Source organism: Microtus pennsylvanicus, chromosome 9, assembly GCF_037038515.1.
Source record: "Microtus pennsylvanicus isolate mMicPen1 chromosome 9, mMicPen1.hap1, whole genome shotgun sequence".
NCBI lineage: Eukaryota > Metazoa > Chordata > Mammalia > Rodentia > Cricetidae > Microtus > Microtus pennsylvanicus.
Window position 1 is genome coordinate 55,901,494 of NC_134587.1, and position 25,472 is coordinate 55,926,965.

The 25,472-nt window shown below is 38.7% G+C and overlaps 1 long non-coding RNA gene across 1 annotated transcript; it reads right to left on the bottom strand.

Annotated features, from left to right (window-relative positions):
• Positions 1 to 276: 276 nt before the first annotated feature.
• Positions 277 to 20,386, bottom strand: LOC142856958 (uncharacterized). Its single transcript, XR_012911755.1, has 3 exons — positions 20,366 to 20,386; positions 19,525 to 19,606; positions 277 to 419 (listed from the first exon to the last, which is right to left on the bottom strand). It is a non-coding gene; the product is annotated as an uncharacterized LOC142856958 (long non-coding RNA).
• Between the last annotated feature and the right edge of the window lie 5,086 nt (positions 20,387 to 25,472).

Sequence of the window (25,472 nt, forward strand, 5' to 3'; positions counted from 1 at the left end):
CCTAGGAAAAGTACTCAGACATTTGGCTCAGAAGCTCTCTCATACTCCCAAGCAGTGACAAAGCTTGTTTCTTATATATCATGCACCTTAGCTTATTGAGGCAATTCACCCTGATATAAGAAGTACAGATAAAATCTAGGGGATTTATAGATTTCAGTTTTCTAGTTTCACAAAAGCAAAAGACATGGGTATTTTTCTTTCGTACCGCAGACCCCTAATGGCTTATGAAAACTTACCTTATCGTCTTAGTAAATCTCAATGATGCACAGATGAGAAGTAGAGAGTGAACTCCAGGATCTCCACATGAACTGCTTTGAGCCAGCTGCACTGCAGTAGACTCCCAGCTCACACTTCAAGAGATTGGTCATTTTGTAGTGAAGAATCACCTTCAGAGATCAATTTCATAGTGATCAGAGAAACTGTCAAGAAATAGGAAAATGAAATTACTGGGTATCCTGTCTGTAAAATACTGGACTTAATTCCAGAAAAGCTTCTCATGTTCATTGGATTATATAGATGTGTAAATTTGTGATATGTTTTGAGCAGTTTATTTTAAAATTCTGCAGATGATGTAACTTAAATTCCAAACACAAAAGAAAAAAAACTTTTTATTGCAGTAATAATACATGTGCACACTGGAGAATAAAACTCCCTATAGGTCTCATTCTCATTAAGGAAGGCTTCTCTCTCCTTGGTGTGCTTCCAATAGGACAAGGAACGGTCGGCAGAACCTTAGAAGGAAGAGCAGCATTGCTGTATTATTAGCTCCCAGGAACAGAAGATCCAAGATAAAAGGTTGACACGGATTTGCACCTGAGGGACCTGAAACACTGACTGTGTTGAGTTAAGGGAAGTCTCAGTAGAACTCTCTGTGGAGGTGGGGAGTTTAGGCTAGAGAAAGGCTGGAGAGCCATGCAAATTGAGTTGATGACAAGGGTGGCAGCCCGTGGTGAGGGTTGGCTATAGCAATAGCTATGGTACCCTTTTTTGTTCACATTTTCTGATACAGAGCTCTTGAAACCCTAACATTTCCTGCATGATGAGAGTCTCCTATTCATTGATAGCCAGCTCGTCTCCCATGTTTGGTTCAGGAGAATTCTCTGTATTCTGTTAATCATGTTTTGAATAAACGCTGATTGGCCAGGTAGGAAGTATAGGTGGGTCAACCAGACAGGAAGTACAGGCAGGGCGATGAGAACAGAATTCTGGGAAGGAGGAAACCCATTCCTCCCACTCCTTGCCCAGATCACTGAAGAAGCAGGATGTGATATGCACCACCAAAAAAGGTACCGAGTCATGTGGTTAACATAAATAAGAATAATGGGTTCATATAAGTTACAAGAGCTAATAAGAAGACTGAGCTAATGGACCAATCAGTTTATAATTAATGCAGACACTCTGTCATTTTCTCTGGGACTAAACAGCTGGGGGGACCAGGTGAGACAGAAACCCCAACAAGCCCAGCTTTCATGTTACACATGTTCACATTCATAGCAGTGAGATGATTTGAGAAGACTCCTGGACAGTCTTTAGACAGGGTTGGTCAAGAGGTCAAATTAATGAGTAATGTCTGAAGATTTTAAGTTACACACACCTCCCTGACCTCTAGGTAGAAGAAAATGTAGCTAGAGACCATGGTGTGCAAACTCCATGACAAAGAATTAAGGCTTTTGTGTGTGTTGATGAAGTTGTTACACGTTTGATGTGCAGGGAAGGTGTGTGTAGGGAAACCTTCTAGAAAGGTGTGCAAGGAAGGTGTGTGTGGGGGAAGCCTTCTAGGAATGTGTGCAGGGGAGGTGTGTGCGGAACCGTGCACTAAGAAGCTGGTGTTCCCCAAGAGCTAGGATGTTCTGTCACCCTTCCTCACACACAGTCCCATCATCTCTTCTCTTTGTATCCTTTATAATCTCATAATCACTAAGTATGTGTATTTCTGAATTTTTCTGGCAAATGATAAAACTTGAAATATAGCGTATGTTGGGCAAACCTACATTTGGAGCGTAAGTAGCCTGGGTGCCCCTTTTGTTTCTGGTTTCTGAAGTGGAAGCCACCTTGGAGGTTGAGCCCTTGCATTGTGGGTTCCTCTGAGTCTGGACTGTTAGTTGGAACGCAGCAAACTATCAGAGTCAGATGACTACTGGGCGCTAGAAACACAAGCATGCAAAGGTCTTAAGTCAATTGGTTTTCTGAAGCAGCACTGAGATAGGAGGAGTGGAACAGAGGAGCTTGCAGAAGCCTGTGACAGCTTGTGTTTGTATCATTCTCAAAAGCTGTGTTTGTATTATTTCTCGGTGCTCACAAGAGTCCTGTGAAGGAGGAAGAAACACTACTTCTCCCGGATTACAGATCTGCCCCGGGAGTTCAGCCGATTGTTTGAAGACGCATGGTACCTTCAGCAGTGGAGTTGGACCTTAATCCTAATTTCCATGTGATTTCAAGGCTCCCTTTTGGCTGTAAAAGTATTTGATTTCAAAGCTTTCCATTTGAATTCAAAAATCAATTTAAAATACTGAATTAGAGAAGCTTGCCTTCAGCAGCTAGAAATATGCTTTGAACAAGCAATGAAGGAATCTCATTTTGCAAAACTGAGATCATTGCAAAGTCTGTATCAGAAGGCATGTTGGCTTTAGTATGTGCTCAGCTGAGCATGTTTCAAATGAAAGAGTCTGTGCATAGAAACTATGAAAAAAGATATGGACAAGAACCAAAAGAAGCAGACAGTGGGGGCTAACTAGGCACACAGTCTGGGCGACATCACATTAGAAAGAATACAGAGGCAAAAATTTGGGAGGGTACAGCAAGCTTTAGAAAATGAAGAGATGATGACAAGAGAGGGATACCCTGAGTTTCTGCTGTTTTGCGGAGTAGAGTATGGATCAACTTAGGGAAAGTCAGAATGAAGATGACATTTTAACCTCCATGAGTGTCCATGGTTGAAATAACTGCCCAGACTAAGCCTCTGACAGGGATGTCTTCAGAACAGTCCCACTTCATAAGATGTGGTAAATGGCATCACAGCTACCTGAAACCCTCTGTAGTTTATTCTCAAACCAGCCACATTTACACTCTAATTCTGTAAGATGACATCTGAGAAAGTAAAGACAAAAATAAAGGAAGAAAGGAAAGAGGAAGGTAGGAAGGAAGGAAGGGAGGGAGGGAGGGAGGGAGGGAGGGAGGGAGGGAGGGAGGGAGGGAGAAGAAAGTACTGCATTTTTTAATCAATAAGTCAAAACAAGAAAAAATTTCTAGGAAGGTAAGATGTAGCTTAAGCTATTTTTAGAAATGACAAAGCTTTGTGCTAAAACGAGTGTCCTGATTTTAGGCAATGAGGCCAAGTGAAGTGGATTCTACTGCTTACATTTAATTGTGTTTCACATAAATAATCTTGTGCTCACTCTGTTTACTCACACAGTATTGTTTGTACAAGTGAGCTGGAGCCTCCGTGAAGAATCAGGAAGTAGATAAGCACTGGTTCCACACATGATTAGATATACATATCAGTATATAGGTACCCGCACTACACACACGCAACATAACAAACATGAGATTAAAAAAACTAATGAACAAGTAACTATATAAACCAATTAGTATAGAACACCTAAGAAAGACACTCATGTTGGCTTCTGGCCACCACATATAAGCATGTGCACCTGCACTTTTTACACGCGACCTTACATACACATCACAAACCACCAAAGAGAAGACTGAACATTCGTAGTCTCTCCTTTTCCTTGAAAAGCAAGCACTGTGCTTCTCACTATACTAATATTATGAAGCAAAGTAAATCCAAATGTTCTTATAAGATGAGCATTGTTTGTTTTATGCACAGCAAAGCTTCCCAGAGCTCATGATGTTTACAGAATGGAAGCTAACAGTGGTATCCTTGGGTTTTGAAACAAAGAGCTCTAGAGAGAGAAACCCTTTGCAATGAGGTCTTTGTCATGTAGAAGATAGAAAGGGGGATACAGAATGACTGAGACACTAGGGGGCTGACCGGGAAAAGTTCTGTTTTCACACTAAAGTGTGAGCCTACTGCTCTCTTAGTTTCCTGGTGTCATGTGGACAGCACTTAATGTCCCCTGGAAGCAAGACTTGCTGATTCTGTTTGACTTTGCTTCCCCAACCCCATTCTGCTCTCCTGAAGACCCTGTAAACCTTCTACAAGTGTATCAGTGTATTCTAAAGAAATAATCCCCTTCCTACTCATATACACTTACAGTAAAGAAAAACCCTAACATAGCAAGTTGCAGAGGCACAAACCCATCACGAGGAACACTGCAAAGCCTGATCCTTCACTGATCCAATTAATGTCATCCAACTACACAACATACCACATACATTTCAAGCTCCATCCATTGAAAAAAGACTTCTGTTGGACTAAGACTTTCTTGTAACAGAATGGATTTCACAGTGCTATCTTTTGAAAGTCAGTTATTTATGGAAATTTCTGTAATCTGTTTAAATAATGGTTAAGGAAGCAATGCATTTAGTTTGTAATGACAGTGTTTGGTTAGTGATGAAAATATCCTGCAGAATGTTGTCATTTGTAATACTTTGAGATTTGAAAGCTTGTTTAATTATATGAAGGTTTCTTTTTTAAACTCAGTTAAAATCTAGAACCTGACTGGATGGACAGCATGGTGATTGTCTGTTGATGCTACAAGAACAAATAAAAGTGACATAGACCAAGAAAAGAATGGCTGCCAAATCCTTGTCTGACTTACAGATGGCTCCATGGAATGGAGTACCAAAGAAGAGAATAATGCGTATGCCTGTATCTTTTAGTAGTCTGAATATGGATTCTGGGGATAACTGTAGATAAATTCTTCCATCCTTATGTTCTTATCATCTCAGACTTACATATCTGAGGTTAAAATGTAGACATTGCCATTTGAGGCTGAAAAGTAAAACCATAATTGTTTCATGGAGGTTACACTTTCAGAGACCTAAGTCCCCTCATACACTGTCTCTTGCTGGTGGATGTTCTCAACACTCATAAACTACTAATCATTAAGACTTTATTTTATTTTCCATGATGGAGTGTGTGTGTGTGTGTGTGTGTGTGTGTGTGTGTGTGTGTGTGTGTGTGTGGTGTGTCTGTATGTGTGGTAGGGGAATAAGCTACTGAGGCAACCGGAGTGAGGTGCATGCCTCAAAGTCTTCTACTCCTAGCCCCTATCTCTAGCCTCTTTTTAGTTAAAAAATATTTCGAGACAGACTCTCACTAAAATAAAATCACTCTGTAGCTTAAGCAGGCACTGAGCTTGCAGACTTTATGCCTTGACTTCCAAAACACCTGGACTTACAGACCTACACTAAAAGGCCTGGATTCTGGAATTTTTATTAAAGTTTCTTCAGTAACATTGAAGCAAAACAGAATTTCCAGAATAAATTTTCTATATTGTCATTGACTCACTGAATATGTTGTGAAGGCATAACTGTATAATATACATATAAATCACATCCCATTAGAGGATTGTAATCATTGGTTGTTCACAATGGGATACTAGATATTCTTAGAAAAGTATGGCTAAAATATATCTCTATTTCAGTGTTCCTAAATGACCCTGAACATCCTATTTAAGACAATCATGCAAAGAAGATGTATAATTCATTTAGGACTAAGAGAACAAGTGTCTTAAAAAGATAATATATTGAGGCTATCAAACGCACATGTCCCAAATATTTTATTTACTTCTCTACGTACAGACTTACTTGGTGCTGCAACAGCTCTAAGTTCATTTTAAAATGCCAAGCAACACACACCCAGGTTTGCAGGGGCTCACGAATGCATTTGCAAACAGCAGCCTTGGCTGGCTTTCCCCTTGCAGGTAACTGCTGCCTTTTTCATAAGGTGAAGATAACTTGCATTATCATAAGGTGTCCACTTAATTGCTACCAGTTCTTGCAGTTTAAGAAGTAAGAAGTAATTCAAATATGACAAAAATGCAAGACCCGAAAACCTCATATTCTTAGAGATTTCGATGTCCTTTTCCCCAGTTTCCAGAATCTTTCATGTACAGTGATTTCTTCGGCAGTGATAACTTTACTTGTATGATGTAGCTTTCAAGCCACTTGGGTAGGATGCCTGATTCCTGTGTCCACCATAGAGAACCTATCAGGCCTAATTAAGATTGGCTCCACTGTCTTTCAAGCTTGCTAACAGTGTTCCTCTCACATAAGATGTGTTTCCTAGTTAAAAGTCAGATAGATAAAATCAGTGGTTCCTATAACCACCACCACTGCCCCAGCAAACCAGAGACTGAAAGTGGGGTGTCTACTGTTCACTCTCTTCTACTGTGATATGTTATGGTGGCATTTCTGCCAGGTGTCTTACATTCCATCATCAACAGTGTAAACCAACAACAACACTAAGATTGGAATTCTCGTTTTCAAGATCTTTAACAGTATCTGAAAGTAAATACTAATGCAGGTCTCTTCCTTCTTCCTTCCTTTTCATTCTCTTCTTTTTAATTCTCTAAAGCTAGAGAAAAAAGTAGTGAGGAGGGACTTGGCTGTTTGTCACTTCATTTTAACAATGCAAATGGGGACAAATAAGCAGGCTGAATTATCCAAATTAACTCATTTGATGGATGAAATTAAATTAGGTAATGTGTCAGCACTCGATTTCACAAACACAGCCTTAGCTGTGGCTGAAGTTCAGACTGACTGGAAGTAATCATGGAAGAGGCAGATAGGAATCAAAGCACAGCCAGTTCTGGGGACAGAGCAAAGCCACCCTGGCTTGCTGATATCATATACTTTTTGTACTCACTTCAATTTCTCTATGACTTTAAATTAAAGAAGAGTTTAAAAAACATGAAGTTTGCTTTACAGAGAAGGAAGCAAGATAAAAATTGCCCGAAAATTAAAAAGATGAGACAAGTGAAAATTATTTTTAAGCAGAAGCCAGAGCACAGTTAATCCATAAAATTTGTGCATGAAGTCATTTCCTTCTCTAACAAGGAACTTCAAGTCCAGCATGTAAACATCTAAGCTCCGGAGAAGGCCCAGGAAACACAGTAAACAAACCCCAGAGTCCATAAAAAGCTGACCAGCTGACAGGAATGAAAGAGGCTTTCTGTAAATAAAGAAAGAAAATAATTTACAGAGTTATAGTAGATAAGGTGCCATAAATGACTCTCGCTTATGAAAATGCCTTCTCTTGATGATTTCTGAACATATGCTTTAAAATATAGTAATGACATCACCCTGAAGTCCAAGAAAAGGGGCTATGTCTGTTGGTTTTGTTTCTGGCCTAACTTCCTTCCTTCCTTTCTTTCAAAAAGGAAAGAAGAGAAAGCATGCTGAATTGTGACTAGATTTGTGGTTTCTGGTGGTCTTAATTCACCCAAGAATTGTTTAGGGATAGGCATAAAGGATAGATCATATATCTTCCAAACAAGTATTCATAACCATCATTTCACTAAGCCAGACCTTGAAGGGTTTAGATCATAGTAGAGATGAATATTTCCCTTCCCACAGAGCCTGGAATGGGGCATTTCTGGTCACTATTAGTGACTAAGCAATAGGGAATTAGTAATTCTCTTAGATCATATTATTTTTGCAATTCTCTTGGAAAAGTTTTAGGAAGAAAACACCAACTAGAAAAAGTCTTCATGTGATCTCAAGTTTTTAATATAAATGAGGAACAACTCATCAAAATAGTGGACATTTATTTCTATGAATATAGTATTGCTCTAAGCTTCCTAAATAACAGATAGCAATTTCCCTTTTTTAACACAAAATATTTGATTAAGTAGTTCAATTTACATACACATTTGCCAATCTTAATTTGTTGCTCCAATAGTTTGTTCTAGTAATCATTGGAAAATACATGAGATTGGAACTGTATAATGATGAATGGATGCATTAGACACTTTAAATGCAATGGCATTATAACTCATCTTCTATCATTATCAAGATGCAACATAAAAACATAGAAGTATTTACATTTTCTTTATTCTGATAGCCCAGGGTGACCATCATCTTAACCTCTGTTCTCACTTAGATTTTCTATGCCTTCTTCATCATCTGCAATTTTTTTTTCTCTTTTTATCTTTGCTTAGATTAAAAGTCAAGACTAGACATTTGATTCTGTTCTTTACCAGACTAATAAAAATCTATTCCCTAAGGTGCTGATGATGTTTCTTACATTGACATCTATAAAGCCTTTTGATGGTATGTTTTCTATTCTGTTGTGACCACAGGAGACGCAGCATAGCTAACTTTCATTTAAAGAATTTGATGATATAAATTGATTAACTCCACATTTGCTTTTAAATAAATTCTGAACTCACCCTTCTTCCTGTCATCAGACTTATCAATTTCTCCTTCTCACTTCACCACCTACAGCCCGAGCCTGAATTGTCTAACTTATGCTGTCAGTGCATCACCGAAATATCTCTGGGGACGAAACCTCCCATGGCCTTTCAACTGCAATGGACCCTTTTCTGCCCTTCCATTTTATTGTATCACCACAACCTCCCTGCTGCCCATTTCTCTTAGCTGGTACTTAGTGATAACCATTTCCCAGAGTTCCAACTGCAGTCCTGGCTTTGCTAGGGCTACTACAAAGGATCAGCTGGAGACATGATGAATGGCAGATGACTCACTGCCACTGTTGTTAAGCTTATCCAGAGCTTGGTGCCAGGACCACCTACAAACACTAGGGACTGGGGACTACCAGAGTGCCATGGTTGAAAAGAGCAGAGCTGGCAGCAGTAAGGAGAAATAACCATCTCAAAAAGATGCCTAAAAGCAAGAAGCTGCGAAACAAACAAACAAACAAAAGAAGTCTACTGACCTGTGGTCAGTGACAGAGGCTATCACTCAACCCAGAGTTATCCAATGATGCAGTTAAGAAAGAGCCCCTTAGACAAACCCTGACATCACGATGCTTCATGTCTTTAATCTCTCTCAATGTCTGAAGGGAATGGTACCCACCACAACTCCCAAAAAGTGTGTGTGTGTGTGTGTGTGTGTGTGTGTGTGTGTGTGTGTGCGTGTATGCCTTGTATTATACATATAAAACATTTAATTTTATGTGGAAACTTAAAACTTAAGACTAATTTCAAAAAGAGAAGGCCCGCACAGAAGGGGAAAGAAGAAAAGGAGGAGGAGGGAAGAAGAGAGGAAAGGAGTGAGGGAGAAGGAAGGGAGGGAGGAAGAAAGGTAAGATTCACTCCATAACTGATAGCTAATCAGATATTTTTCATTGCTCCTTTAGGCTACACAGAGATGAATTGATGAAAATCTTCATCCACTACCTGCAGGAAGGCCTAGAAAGACTAGTAGGTAACTGACAGAATGTTCCCAACAGTTTCCTGTTGCCTGCAATCAAATGCTGCATACAAGTTTATGCATCTACTATACTGTGCATAAAAGTACAGCAGCTACAAGAACGTACAAGTACATGCAAGTACTATATATGTATTCTCCCCATTGAACTAATTTTTCAGACTCTAAGATACTAGCAATGCAGTTGTCAGTTTTTGATCAGAGAAGAAAACTGAGCCATCAAAGGCAAAAGTAAATTCCCCAAAGTCACACAAGCATGAAGTGAACAGTCAAAACGGTGTTATTACACATAGAACCAACAATCTGTTCAATGAACAAAAGCAAGAAGGTCATGCCTTTGTCTCTAGAGTAGATCAATAATTAAAACATTATCATCAATTAAAGAAAATGAAGCCTTGAGGTTGAATGAAGGCAAGAGGGGGTATGTATGGGAGATGTTGGAGAGAGGAAAAGAAAAATAAAAACGATGCAATTGTTTTATAATCTCAAGGAAGTTTTAAATTACAAAATAAACACCATCGACTATCTGTGAGAGTCTCTCTTGAATTACCTCAGTTTCACAGATCTGTGTACCTCTTATCTGAGTTCTACCATCATCGAATAGTTGGCTTGAGTTTGAAGAACAAACGTGTCCTCAGTAATCCTTCTCTTTATGTGCTCACATACTCACGATGGTTCAAGTGGCATCCACATTATTAGGTATAATCAGAATTTATTACTCATGGTTACTGCATAGGATTCCTCTTAGAAGAGCACCCCCCACGGCACCCTTTTACAGAGCTGTTTCCCATTTGTTTCAAATCATGCTGTCCTGAATATGGTCTATCTGCTTTGTGTACAAGTTCATACACATCTACTCTCTCGGAGTTTTAGAGGAAAATGACTGGTTTGGAGATCTTGAAACACACTTCATATATTTTTACTTCATTCCAGGGATTTAGATAAGTGTGTAACGCATCTGTAGGACTTAACCAATCTCAAATAAAGATCTGCATCCCATCCGCTTAGATATTTAAATGTTCAGTCACACATTTATAATTTGTGCATGAATGTTGGTATGCTTGCATAGGTAGGTGTGCATACATACATGAATATATGTGCATAATATGGAATAGGTATTACACATATTTATTTTGTATATTTCCTATGCATATAGAAGATGTACAAATAGAGAGGTGGAGTAATTTGTTGTGTAGGACACACTCTGGGAGCCACAGTGATAGGATGTTAAAATATCCTAGACCTCTTTTATCACTATAATAAGCATGCAATCAGATACTGTAATTCAATATAGTCAAAAGGGAAAAAAAAACACAAACATCTAACATTTCTAAATCTCCTCTCGTTCAAATTAGTGTCCCCAAAGAGATAATACTGACTTATTTATCCCGTCACTGAAACCAAGCCTCATCTTTCAGGATCTATAACTCTACCTTGGGTAAAGGCTTCTGATGATCAAGAATCTAGATATTAAAGATTAAAAAGCATTCAAAGTTTCCCTAGACAATCTGAATAGTGTCATCATCCATGTTTGCAGAAAAACAGGGGATGGAGGTGAGAGGAACGGCAGTAAGGAGTCTGAACTCTTGTTCATCTTGTCAAACATGGTGGAGAATATGGGTTTTTTTATTATTATGCCCTGACAAATTCACACACTTATATACTAACTTTGGGATATTTTAACTCATCCTATCTACCCATATCCTGCCCCATTCCACCACTGAAATCTTCTGCTCCCATCAATTTCCCCACCTGCACGGATGTCTTGTTTTTTGTTGTTGCTGTTGTTGGTTTACTAATAGTGACCAATCTTTGACTCCCCATGGGAACTGTGAGGGCCTCAGGGACTCAGATTCTACCTAAAACTGAAGGAAGCGTTGTTCTAACTTGTGTGCTTCCAACCTCAGCATATCACTGACAGCTCCCGCATTGTTTGAATTGTGCTGCAAAAGAAAACAAATGTCTGTGCAGACAAAATAGGTGACGATTCCTTTAAAAGAATATTTGATTGGGTGATTTCTAGAATACATTTTAAAGCCATTGTAAAAGCTTGTATAGAGGTCTCTTCCTTATTTGACAAAATGTCCATATTTGGATTTTGTTCACCTCATTTAATATAGAAAGTGATGCTATAGTGGGTGGTATAGGGGTTTCCTTACTCATATTTCTCATTGTGTTATTGAATACAAAAGTCTCAACACAATACACACATTAACTGCATAACAAAGATCCTCCTAAAAGTGTAGTCAGCAAACACACATGTGCATGTGCCCACACAGATATGTACACTCATGCATTCTCATGCATACACGTATACACATACTACAGCTAACTCTGTATCTTCAACCCTCATGAAATAGGATTTTTTTCTTACATATTTTCTTCTGAATGCCATCTTCACTCAATAAAAGCCACATTTCTGAGGCATTTAGTGTGAGTTGCTATTTATGCCACTCAATAATTCACATCATCTGCAAAAAACATGTTTATATCCTTTCCACACCCTTCAGAGATGAAAGGAAGAAGTCTGAGTGCTAAAATGGCCTCATGTGCCCAAATCATGCAAATTTCCTCAACCATTTCCTAGATTTGCAGATGTGGAAATTGCTTCTGGGATTTTTTTTTCTTGTGAGTAGGTATACAACGGTATGAATCTCAAATCAGCTTTTGTCCTATCCCATAGTTCTGAAATATCACTCTGCCAATGATGAGAAAGATTTATTACTGAGGCATTGTGTAATTCTGAATGGGGTATAATCTTCTATTTTAATCTTTTCTGAGGCAACTGGATAAAAAATTACAAATGCAAATGATGCAGGTCCCTATACGTGTGTGCATGGACTTACATAAAACAGACACGTATGCTATGACAACCCAACAGGAATGAACACTCCTGCAATACTAGATAGACAGGGGCAAACCTCAGCTCTGCACCCTAGCTAGAAAAATAACTAAGGAAGCCTGGGCAACGTGCTACCGTGACACATAGAAGACCCTCGATGAAGTGTTTTAGTCTCTAAGGATCCTAGGATCACTTTCATTCTCAGCTTCTTGATTGCCAGATAAAGAGGGGACTGTAAGTTGTTCAACTTTTTAAGCCTGTGTATTTGCACGGATTCTTAGACAGTATTCAAATAACTGTGTATCTCATTTGGGGGAAAAAAAAGATGCTTCCAAGACAACAGAAAATCATGTAACACTATGGAAGAAATATCATCACAAATGACATTCACAGATCTTAAAAATAAGCAGATTCTTTTTCACCAAAAAATTTATGATGACCTTTTAAATCATGTAAGAATTTCTTTTAGAGATATATGTAATGATAAGGTGTTTGGGGTTTAAAACTTATCCAGTAGAAAATAATACCAGCATTGTGTTTGAACAAACATTGATGCAATTTAAATGGATGATTTTAGCTGAGCCTGATAGAAAAGGGTTTGCAGGTAGCCTTTTCTGAATGACTTACCGCTCTGTTCTGGGGTATTTGTACTCACTTCTGAAGTAATCCCTTTATTGTATCTTAGTAACTATTCTGTTGCTGTGAAGAGCCACCATGACAAAGGCGTCTTAGAAAAGAAAGCATTCAGTCAGGGGCTTGCTTACAGTTTACAGATTATTCTACGACCATCATAGTAGGGGACATGGCAGCAGGCAAATAGGCAAGCAGGCATGTCACTGGAGCAGGAGCCCAGTACTTACACCCCAATCCGCAGGAAGAGGCAGAGCTAGACTGGGCCTGGTGTGGACTTTTGAAACTTTGAAGTACATCCCTAATGACACCTTCTCCAATGAACAGCAGCTCCTAATACCTCCTAAATGATCCCACCAACTGGGAATCAAACATTTAAATATTTTAGCTTATGGAGGCCACTCTCTTTCAAACCATGTCTGGTAATCAGTAAGCTGGAATCCTGAGTGGATGGAAGGCACAGATGATGGACACCACTTTTGTCCAAATGTCTTGAGTCTAGAAAATCCAATAGGCTTCTCCAAGAGGGTGGGTATCAAGAGTGGGGGAGTTTGGGAAGGATACGGCAAAAGGGTAGCAAGGGCAGTGCATAAGGAAATTAGAAGGTGGGTTCTTTACACATTCCAGAGGCCAGCCCCTCACCCAGTGTCATTCTGAAGTTGCTCTTGGGCATCACTCTGCCTTATCAGAGAAGTAACCTAGACCAACTGTGATATAAAGTTTAGAATGTAATTTTCTATCTCTGTTATATTTGTTGAAGTGTCATAAAATATCATTTATGAACTAAATAACTTGAAAATCACGAAGGGTTTTTTTTCTACTTTTAAAGATGATATGTACTGACTTCATTTCTCTCTATCACTTTTTCCTCCCAAAACCTAGACCAAATGAGAATAGTGTTTTAAATTGAACTCTATCATCTTTCTTAGTGATGTTACTCACGATGTTCAGTATTATTGATATTATCCTGCTAACACTATTTTAGCTCTAAGGTTGAAGATAAGAGTTACTGAAGAAGAACAAACTGGGATAATCTTTTTGTATGCTGTGAAAGCCAAGCCACATTCTGGTTGGTTTAATAAAGAACTGAATGGCCAATAGCCAAGCAGGAGAAGATAGGTGGGACTTTCTGGCAAAGATACAAAGTCTGAAAGAGCTGAGAGGTAGAATTCACCAGCCAGACATGAAGCAAAGTTAATGAGCCGTGTGTCAGAATGTAGACTAATGAAAAAGGTTAAATTTAAGTTTTAAGAGCTAGTTGGGACAAGCTTAAGCTAAGACCAAGCTTTCACACTTAATAAGAAATCTCAGTTTTATTATTTGGGAGCTGGCAGTCCAAATTAGGTCTGATTATATAGCAAAGAATAAAAGAAAAGTATTTGAATACAGAGTAACCTTTTAAATATACAGGATCTTGATAAACATTGCACACCACATTATTCTTGTCCTAAATATTGCTCTTGAATTTGTCTTCTTATACTAAATTTTTTTTGGCAAAGATAAAAATTACATCATTCACTACTCCACCTTTGATACTGTCCTTAAAGATTCTGAGACTAAAATGGAGACACTGAAGCTTATTATGCATTCCTCAAAAACGCTCATCGCTACCTGCTGTCCCATCCTCAACAGGGATATCTGGCACTTCTGTGCCTAAATTCATAATGTCTTTGAATTGCTTACAGAGTGGCACAGGTCACCTGGGTTCATCCTTCTCTTCTGCGGAGGCTGCTACGGTTACATGAGAGTCATGTTCTCCACCTCCCACCTTCTTCGTCCTCAGTAGACCACAGAGTCCCCAGTTCAACTGACTCTTTTTAATTTTTTTCTTATTGTACTTACTTAGTCTTTTTATTCCCCATTTATGGGAATCCTTACCTTTCTCTTTATCTGTGTCAGTTTAATCAATGAATGAGCCTGTGACTTGTTTATTTGATATGACTATTTCCCCCAGACTACTGAGCTGATTGTCCAAGCCATGATCTTTCTGAGTGATCAGTTGTCACTATGGACGGAGTGTGTTCAAACCTGAACTCATCTTTCTCCAAATTGTGGGTTCCCTTTAAAGCGTCCCTTTCTGCCCAGCATCTCCCATCACCCTGTTTGCTATACACTTCGGTGTTGTCACATGTTAGCTGATTGTTTTCATCGGCTCGATCCCAAACTTTCTATGCTTGCTCTTTAAAAAAGAATATTTTTAAATTAAGCCATTTTTCTCTGTTATGCAACAGTCCTTAGGTGATTTTGACACCTACCATGTCCACTGGACTTTTGCAGACCCCTTTTTCTCCACCCCTTGGAAATGCCTTCTGCAGCCCCATGTCTCCTGTGCAGATCCTGCTTTGCCTGATTCAAAACTGCCTTCACTGTTGTAGCTTTAGTTAAGTGTGAGCAAAATTGTTACATTTAAAACAAACTGAATGGTAGCTTTATTAGTGGTATGTCTTTCTGTGTTTGCTGCTTGCAGAAAAAAAAAAGAGTGAAGCCAACTTTCTTCGACTATGGAATAATTTTCTATTCTTCTCTATAATTATGATTTATTACCAGAGCCTTAATTTAAGTCCTAACAACTCAAAGCTTGCATTTTTAGAAGCCTCTTCATTGCTTCCTGTGAGGAAGAGAATCAGCCCTTCATCTGCATTTAATCATTTTGTATTCAAAATGTCTGCAGCCCTTTTATGAAACAGATAGAAAATCCAGAGCATTACTAAAGATTTACTGGGCTTGTATGCAATCCAGGAGATGCCAGTGTTTTTGCCTTATTATCTTCACATGTGACACTTGGAACTTCACCCTATTTATGAAGCAGTAACTCTTCATCTTCCCAGAATTACCTCTGCAACTGCTGACTCCAGCCCATTAGTTGATACTCTATCTTGTTTCTCTGCCCCCATTCTCATCCTGAAAGCATATACCTCCTCTCCTAAAACCTCTACTAAAGGCTTCCCTGTAATTCCTCAACACAAAAGGTAAAGGCTGGACCTCCCTGAGCCACACTAGCTTGCTAACTTAGTCTGCAATATCAAGGCATGTAGTTGTTCAACAAATATCATATGATACTGACATAACCTCAGAATAATAACAGTAAGGAAGATTAGATATGACAGAGTCAAAAATATCCATGGTTCTAAAAAATAAGATGTTTAGGAACAGTTCTAAAAAATAACATGTGAAGGAACAGTGCCTGGAGTGTTTGTCACACAAACGCAGATAAATAAATGTCTACTGTCTCCCCCTTCCTGCCCCATCAAACTCCTTCCCCAGGCTTTCTGGTTCCTATTATCATCTCTCAGCAGAACATGAGCTAATAAGCGAGCTCTCCTGAGGAGTATGGTATTTTCTGTTGAAATCCTAAGTATATTTACATGTTGGTTGGTTAAATGAAGCCTCAGTATGAGAAGAGTTACTTCATCGGCCAAAACAACAAAATTGGAAAGGGGACATAATTTAGACTTGTCCATGCTACATTAGTATAAATGACAACCCATTCGAATATTTCTGCCTAGGTTTGCACTACCGTTTATCCCTACACGGGGAGGAGAGGGATTGGGTTTTCTTTAAATGGGGATCATCTTTATGATTAGTTGTGTATCTCTGGTCACTCTCGGCAGACATCTTCTGGGTGATCTGTGAATGGACAGGGAACGGACTTTTAGAGCTAAAGGTACTTCATGAAGCGTTTGAAGTGCTGATTGCCTTATTCTCTCAAGGGAAGAGAAAGAAGCCTGACAACCACACAAAGTTACAACTCTCATTGGGGTCACAATGCTCAAAGCGATGACTTCTCACATGATGCTATCCAAAAATGTTTACAGCCATGTCGTTAATAGGTGCTTAAAGTCCTCTATACAAATGTCTAACTGGATCTCCCAGAAATCCACAATGCCGTTAGTGCCTCCTTCCGTCACCATGATGCAAATACTGATGAGTCTTTGTCTGCTTTGGACGAGAGGAACGTCTTTCTAGGAAGTGGCTCTAGTCACAAACTAGACGTGTTTTCATTGCTCCTTTGCTTTTCCATGTTCAAATAACCATAAAATCACTGCCTTGTTTGTCTCCATGGACCTTGGTGTCCATGAATTTTCCTACTGGCACTCCTTTAATCTGGGCCAAGATAGTTCTTAACACAGAAACTAAATTCATCTATGCCTGCTTTTACCTAATTCTAACCGTTTGCCAAAAGTCATTCAAAATCGTTATTTTAGAGATTATCATTTTGTATTACAAAGCACTTTGTTATCTGTTTTAGAAATACAACTGACATTTAAAAATATACATTATCAATTTAAAAAATGTCCCTTACTTCCACAACTATGTCTTCCTAACATAGTCCCTCTCTGTCCCCTTCATCCCATCCACCTCGACTTTACGAATTCTGCTTGTTCCATTTCATCCCTGAACTTTCTCAGGTGCTGATTCTCATTGAACCCCGTGTTCATGGAGCATGCTGCTTCTTTTCCCAGGACGACATATGGAAGGATCTTGTTGATTCTTAGCTGTCTTACTGCGGCACTGACCCCTGAGCAAATCTTACTGTGTTTTGAAAACCAGTTCTGTGGCTGTGGTTTCTTTATGTACAGAAGAAACTGGACGGAGCAGAAAGGAATCCGTGCTCTGCGTCATTTTCATTTTGTAGAAACCTATGGTTTAGTGAGACCCTTCCCTTGCTCTCAGTTTTCTTGCTTCCTCCCTTCACCCTCTTCCTTCTCCCTCTCACTGTTCCTCCCTTCTGGTTTTCCCCTGTCCTTCACAAGATGACCTCTCAAGGCATCAGTCATTCACGTATCTATTCAGTCGAGTACTTTTTTATATGTTTACATTGACATCTGACAATAGGCATCTCTTAATCCAGAAAAACGAATTATTTTAAATTTTTTCAAACATAAATGATATTATTATCATATTATTACTATCATAATTATTGTTATTGTTATTATAGAACTCTTTAGCTTCTCACACTGTTTCCACTTACTTTTCCATGTCCCTGTTTTTTATTGGTTTGGTCTTTCATTGTCTAGAATAGATCATGAAACGAGTATCTAAGAAAATGCGGTCGAAAGTTGAATTTTCAAAATTTTTTCAATAATATGAAACAACGATCCTTTGATCCTTATCGCTGACAGATCCAGTGAGGATAAACTGAAGATCACTTTCCCTAAATAATTTTGAAGGTGTGCCTCCATTGTCTTCCAGGAGCAAATAGTTCTGGATGGCATTTTTCAGATTTTAAACCGAATTATTAGACCCATGAAAGCATTTCCCCAGTAGTAAGGCAATGTCTCACACACCTCTCTGTTGACCTTTTCTGCTGCTCTCAGCTCACACAATGATTCTTCATTCATTACAACTAAGGGATAAACACCAAGTAGAACCGAACAGACTTTCTTCCTCTGGTGTTGGCTGTTCCTGTTCTTGGAGGCTGTGTCATATGCACAATTAATCTTTATGTCTCCTTGACTTCCTCTCATGATCTGTGACAGTTCCTTGACCAGCATTTTGCATGATGCTGACACTTTTAAAAGCACCCGTCAGATATTTTTGTTAATTTATATGTCAGTTTTGCCTTGACCAGTGTTTACTTGTGATTTCATTGGGATACGTATTTGAAGGAAGAATGTCATACAGAGATGAGCCCCTCTAGTTTAAAAACTTTTGTGGACTATGAGTCAGGGTTTCTGTAGGTGACAAGATTTTCCTTCATTGATGTTTAATCCTCAGTGTTTCCTAAGTATGAAGCTTTTCTTCTGCTGGGTGAAGTTTGCATTGAACCCCATCTGGGGTGCCTCTGTCCATAGTGAAGCTCTAAAATTCTCATTTACTTCTTCTTTGATATTCTCATTCCTTTATCTTTGTCCTCATGCAATGCTGTTTACACCATCATTTATTAGCAGTTTGTTTATATGGTATCTTGAGTTGCTTACTTTTTTGAGTAAATTAGTGCCGAAGATAACTTAAAAGGGAAGGGTTCTTATGTCTCTTTCTCTAGCGTTTACAAGGTATGACAAGCTTTGCTTTCAGATCTCCACACACTCAGAACTGAAATACAAGGAGGGGTAATTGCTGCTGCTTCTTCTCTTAATAATTAAAAAAATCCTTTGTCCTATTTTGGCCTCTGAATACTTCAAAGCAATGACTCGCAATTTGCAGCATTCTTTGCTTCCTTCTGGCCTGCAGCTGGCAGGGTGGGCATGCTGGTTGTATGCCTTGGCCCTCTTGCCCCAGTCCTAAACGAAGGGGAGCCAAGAGTTTGGTCATTCTGACACCAGACGCTATAAGCAAAGTGTGGCTATGTTTTCTCTGGCAAATGAGGGAGATGGCCCGTGGTTGACATTGACAGGGTAGTTTTCGGTTACCAGCTGCCCAGCTCTGGGAGTTTCCCACTCCCTTAAGGCTCTGGGACACCAGCATGAGGTAATGTTCCTTTGTCTTCAGCAACACTTGTCACAACCAACGTTCAGACTATTAGATAAAAGCCAATTTTATGATTTTACGATTTTCTTTCCTCATTAAAGTAAGTCGTACGAAGAAAACATAAATTGGAGCTGTCTTCCAGATTTGCATGTTGTGGTTTCCCCTGGCTTCCTGTTTATTATTGAGCCACTTCAAAAGACTGAAATTCTAGAATCCTTAAAAATGACTCCACAAATTACATCCAATGTTCTAAGCAGAAAAGTATTTTCTTGTACAAATATTATAACTAAGGTAGACAAGGGACTCTACCTAAAAGTGTAGACGATCAAGAGTCAGCTTACCCAGTCAGTCAGTCACGCTATCTGCATGGCATTGGCCCTCCCTCGGGTTCTGTTCTAATGTTAGTTGTGTCAGGGTTAATGCCTGCAGAGTGGGGAGAGACAGGTAGTAATTAGGTTTCCTAATTCTAGGAAGACCTGTTTTCAAAAAGTCACAAATGAGAGGAAAATCAAACAAATGGCTAAGATGGTTTCTTAGATTATTCATGCATTACAGTATCTGCCTATCAAACTTTAATGACTGCACATAGAGTTGTTCTATATTTAATTTGTGCAGTGAATTCCCTTTAGGATAAATACATGGAAGGAGGATGACCTTGTTAGTTAAAGTGATGCTTGACATAATTTTAGAAATTACAGCAATCTTCTAATGCTAGCAAGTCCTGTGGTTCATGTAGTGTTTCCTGAGGTATAATTCATACTCCAACTATGAAGGACCAAAGCCTGCAACTGGACACAACAACAAAGGTCCAGAAACATTGTGGAAAGGTCATCTTCTTGTCTTATACCTTACAAGTCAATCACTGATATTCAGTCTTTATCAACCTCTCTCAGACTCAGCATGCCTCACCACCATTCACGCTATTCCCACCTGTTCCCATTGTATACTACATCTCTTGAGTGATTTGAAGATTCTTCTAAGATTAATGCAGACATAAAAAAAAACATCATGCTTGTCATCTGGTCTGTGCTGAGTCTTCAGATGGGAAGAACTTTAGAGGTGAACTTTAGCTATGTCACTGGTTTAAGAAATGTCAGGAAACTCTATGCCTGTCTGGGAATGTGCAGGGACATGTGAGACAGAAAAACATTGATTTTGGAGGAAGACAGGTCTTCTATTTACCTTTATTTTCTTCATCAGAATGGCATGCCCACTGGAGATTTTACGTACTTTCAAATCTTTCTCTGTGTGTAAAAATGGGAAATATATGAGTATATCTATGTATACATATATATGTATACACAAATATAAATATATTTGTATATTTTTATAGATTCATATATCTTCAACCATGTGTCATGGGAATATTAATTACAAAAAAAATTGAGAGTCTTGCATAGTGTCCAGCTTTTAGGGGTACTCCATTGGTTATATAAACAAGAAAGTTGAGAGGAATGTAAATCTCCCTTCTAGATGTTAAATGATGAAGTAGCAAACAGTTACATATCACAGAGTGTTAAATTCTAAGATTAGATTTAAGATAAATTATTTCAAAACAACTGCTAATGTGAAGTCAGCTCCCATTTGATGCTCACCCCTGGAGCAAGCTTTTAGAAGCTGTGGAGAATTCTTCTGACTCTGTATGATTTATGCTCTGCAGGCATTGAAGAGCACAGCCCTTCTCTTGTCTCCTTTGTGGAGGTACGCTCCGTAAACATCCCCGTTTCCCTTTCACACCTTCCTTTCTTCACTTCATTCTAATAACGACCTGTAAGTACAAGAAAAATTACTGTCAGGTAAAAGCTTTTTTTAATAGATCCTGCAATGAAAATTATAATTACTTTAAAGCAGTCAGATTGTAACACTAAGAGGTAAGGACTTGAGTATGTTCTTCCTAAGCACTCTACCGCATCTCCAGTGATACATGCTGAAGCTCTGGAGGAGCCCCCGCGCCAAGGACTGACATGCTCAATCTCCCTGCTGATGAGAGCCACTTCAATTTCATATTGTGTTATTATAAAGCTACATAAGTGGGAACGAGAGATGACATCAAGCACTCACATGATCATCATTCAAAGGCTTTGATATGCGAATACATAATTTTTTACCTATCTCCTATATGTGTTCTACAGTCACTCTTTTGGATCAAATGGAAAGGAGGAATAACTCTTCGTATTAAGGGTAAATTTGTGTAGTTCAGTAGAGACCACACATATCTAAGCCTCACAATTGATGCCAGTTGGACGTCCTGTTGGCATCAAAAATAATTTTCAGGATATGACTGATGTGAAAACAGGCATTGTAAGATTGCATAGATCACCCATGTTCATAAAAACTGGAGGTTTTAATTGCATAAGTGCTATACTAATTATCATACATACATCATTTCATCCATTCAACAACTCTTGTTTAATATACTAATATTCCTGCCCCGTGGAAGTGGCAGAGCCTGAGGTTTAAATACACTAGATAGGCGCATGAGAAGTGTTCAGTCAGATGCAAGCACACTAACTCTGGTCCACACCTCCTTGTCATGGCTGCCCCATTTGTCCATAGACAATTCAGTACCCTGTATTTAAGAAAGCATTTTCCACATGTGTGAAAGTAAATTATTGTCCACTTGTGTCTTTGAAAGAAAATTGTTCTCTCTGATAAATCAGAAGAAGTTTTACAAAACAACATTTTTAAAATACTTGACATCGTATCTAAGGTTAGCTGTTAATAATCAGTCACTTTCATTCAGCACGGATCTTTTTGACAGTCTAGGATGCCGATAAACATACTGAATTATTTAAGTTCCAGTAAAGTCAGTTTGGGGCTTGATTATCTAAGACAGTGTTTATTTTACTTCAATCCAATAAATACTTGTTGAGTGTGTGCTGTGGGCCAAGCACAGATGGAAATATAAGGAATATCACTTTGAGTTTGATGAGGGAACACATACCACTTTGAGGGGTAGGCACACTGGGAAAAGAGAACACACGGGCCAATCAGATTTCATTAAAGGAGAGAACCTTTCCAGATCTGTATATTCTAATTATATGTGATTTGAATATGAGTAGACGTGAGCCAAAGAGAAGAAAGATGTGACAGCTTACTGCTCAAGGCATCGAAGTGAGCAGAGGCCCCGGAGATTCTGGAGCATTTGCTTAGAATATGGCAAGCTTCACTGCCATGAATAGGGAAGTGGAGGTCATAGAGAGGACACTAGCAAGCTGGCAAGAACACAGAAGTGCCATGTGGAGAAGGTGGTCTCTGTGATCTAGTGACTGGGTGCTTGTAAATAAAAGTCACATTATAGTACTCAAACACACCAGATCCACTCTGGTGAAGGTGACAGAGAACGTGAGAGGAATGTTACACACATCTCCTTTGCTTTATTCAATACCCTTGGGCTGTGCACATGTGTCTAAAGAAAACATTTCCAAACTGATGGCTAGTAAAATGACTGCAAGAACACAGGGGAATTAAACCCCATAGAACATGATGGTAGGAGCCAACCAGAGAGGGAATAAGGCTTGGAGAATTTTTTTTTTTTTTTTTTTTTGGTTTTCTCCAATTCAGATAGAGTATGAGAAGAAGTTTTGAGGAAAGTTCACTTGGTTTTCCTGTCAGTCAGTCTCTCCAGACCTGTATCTTCGGACTGTCACTATGAGTAGATATTAATTCAGCTACATTGTTGATTCGGTGCACTAGTTCATTTTTGAACTATTCAAAGAATATTCATCGAGCATGTGGGTTCCTTAGTTATCATAGGCCGACTTTTGCAGAAATCAAGTCACCTTGAAAGGGTTCTAAAAATCCAATGCACAAGCCACCTCTCTAATACTTCTTTGCATGGTAGTAGATACATGTAGAGTCTAGAAAGGGCTTCTCGAGAACGGCTAAGCAACTTGCAATAGCAGCACCTTGCAAAGCGATACAATGAACCCCTTACTTGCTCAGTACCTTTGTCTATTTCCTCTGCACTTTAGACCTCTGAGAGTTGTAGATCTGTAGTGCCCCTCCTCCCATTTGTATCTCCCTCTCTTCTTTGATGGGGACATAGTTTTCAATATCTCAGCATTTCCGTTCAAGGGCCCAGGACAGTACACTGCACTAACCAACATCTCTACAAATATTAATAATTGCCAGTAAAAATAAAGCCTTCCACACAAATGAAATTTCTGAGTCAAGCTCCCAGAATGATGTGAACTTCCCCTAAAATGCAGAGTTATAATCAGAGCCTGAGCTGGTAGACAAGGGTTTGAGCCCTGTCAGCAAGGTGGAGACTAGAGACCCCACTCGGTGAAGAAAGTGGAGGGGGTGGGGTGCGAGGAAACTGCAAGAGCATAACCTTTATGTGATGTTTATGTATTTTTAACATTCCTTTCTTTTAAAAACATACATACAAGGATCTATTTTTTCAAATTAATTAACTTTTAAACTTCCTCTTTTTGATGTATGTCAGCATTTCATTCCTGTACTGTAAAGAGTTCTATCCTAATAACAAAGGTTACTTGATGAAATCAATAATGTTTAGACAGGAAAACCTTGGGATCATATTTTCAAACTCTTGTACTCTTTATTTCTCCAGCTATGTAGTCTGCTTCATCCAAGTATAATTCAAAGAATCCTTACCTGTAGAGTGACCTTCAGCCCGCAAACTCATCAGGTCAGGAAGATTTCATTTCTCCCAAATGCAGCCATAGATAACTGAAATACAGTGAAGGAGAGAGACAAAGATAGAAAGAGAGAGAGAGAGAGAGAGAGACAGACAGACAGAGACAGAGACAGAGAGAGAGACAGAGAGACAGAGAGAGAGACAGAGAGAGAGAGAGATTGAGATTATGAAACTTATGGTCCATCATTTTCCTAAGATTTCTCACTTTTATTTATATTTTTTTGATTATAAATACATGCAATGAAACCATGCCCTGGTTACATATTTTTACAAACACCACTTGATTTAAGCATTTGAAATAACTAATTATAGTTACCTTTTGACAAGTATTTCATTCTATGACAACATGACTTATTGTTATGACTTATTTTTGGAAATACAATGTGTTCACATACCTCCTTTCAGAACACATACACACAATTAGTTACTTAATACTAGCGGATGAGTGCAATGCAGATCTTTAAAATGTTGAATCTATTCTCAAGTGGTAGCTACATGGCATTATTAACAAATTCTCCAGTGACACCTATGTTAAAAAAAATTACCATCATCTTTTATCAAACTGTGTGGCAAAATGAGATTTTTGAGTCATAATTGTTTATGAAGCTAGATTTTAAGTTGTTGTCAATTATTGAAGAAGAAAATAAAAAATTCAAAATTATATTTAAATCTATTTCTAGTCCTGTTAATATTTAATTAATAGATTATTATGCTTTTATCATGGCAAAAATCCATATGTCATTAAAATGTCCTCTTTTAAACAGTTTCCAGGTCCAGCTGTCACATATATCCATATAGATATAAGGGATATTTCATATTGAACATTGGAAACTCTCAAAACCAATATATTAGTTAGCTTTCTATCACTCTAACAAAATACCTGAGAATAAGAAATAAAAAAAAAATAGTGGTGTAGGAGGTTCCTTCTGTTTGTGTGTTGCTTGCTTTCATTGTTTAATGAATAAAGAAACTGCCTTGGCCTAGTTGAGAGGGCGGAACTTAAGTAGGTGGAAAAAACAGAACTGAATGCTGGAAGGAAGAAAAGCAGAGTCAGAGAGAAGCCACGAATCCTCTGCCTGAGACGGGCACCAGTTAGAAATCTCCGCTAACCCAGTACCACGTGGTGATACACAGATTAATAGAGATGGGTTTAACTGAGATATAAGAGTTAACCAATAAGAAGTTAGAGCTAATGGGCCAGGCAGTATTTTAATTAATACAGTTTCTATATGGTTATATCAGGTGTAAGCTATCCGGGTGGCAGGGACAAACAAGGGGCCCTCTCCTTAAAAAAAAAAAAAAAAAAAAAAAAAAACCCAGGTAGCAGAAATTTGGGTCCTTGGTCACCTGTCTCCATTCTTCCTAGGCCATCTTGAGGCTTCAGAGTGTGAACAGGTGCATACGACAAAGCCAACTGCCCAGCTCTCCTTAAGGAAGAAGCAGAGAGCAAGAAAGCCCTGGAGGTTTAATCCAGGACCTCGGCCTAATCAATGGCACTATCCACATTTGAAGCAGGTCTCTAGTAATCAATCCTCTTCAGAAATGACCTTAGGGAAACACTTTCTGAACTACTGCTTGATTCTCAATTCTATAAGATTAACCATTATATTTCAGTCCCTCTTCATG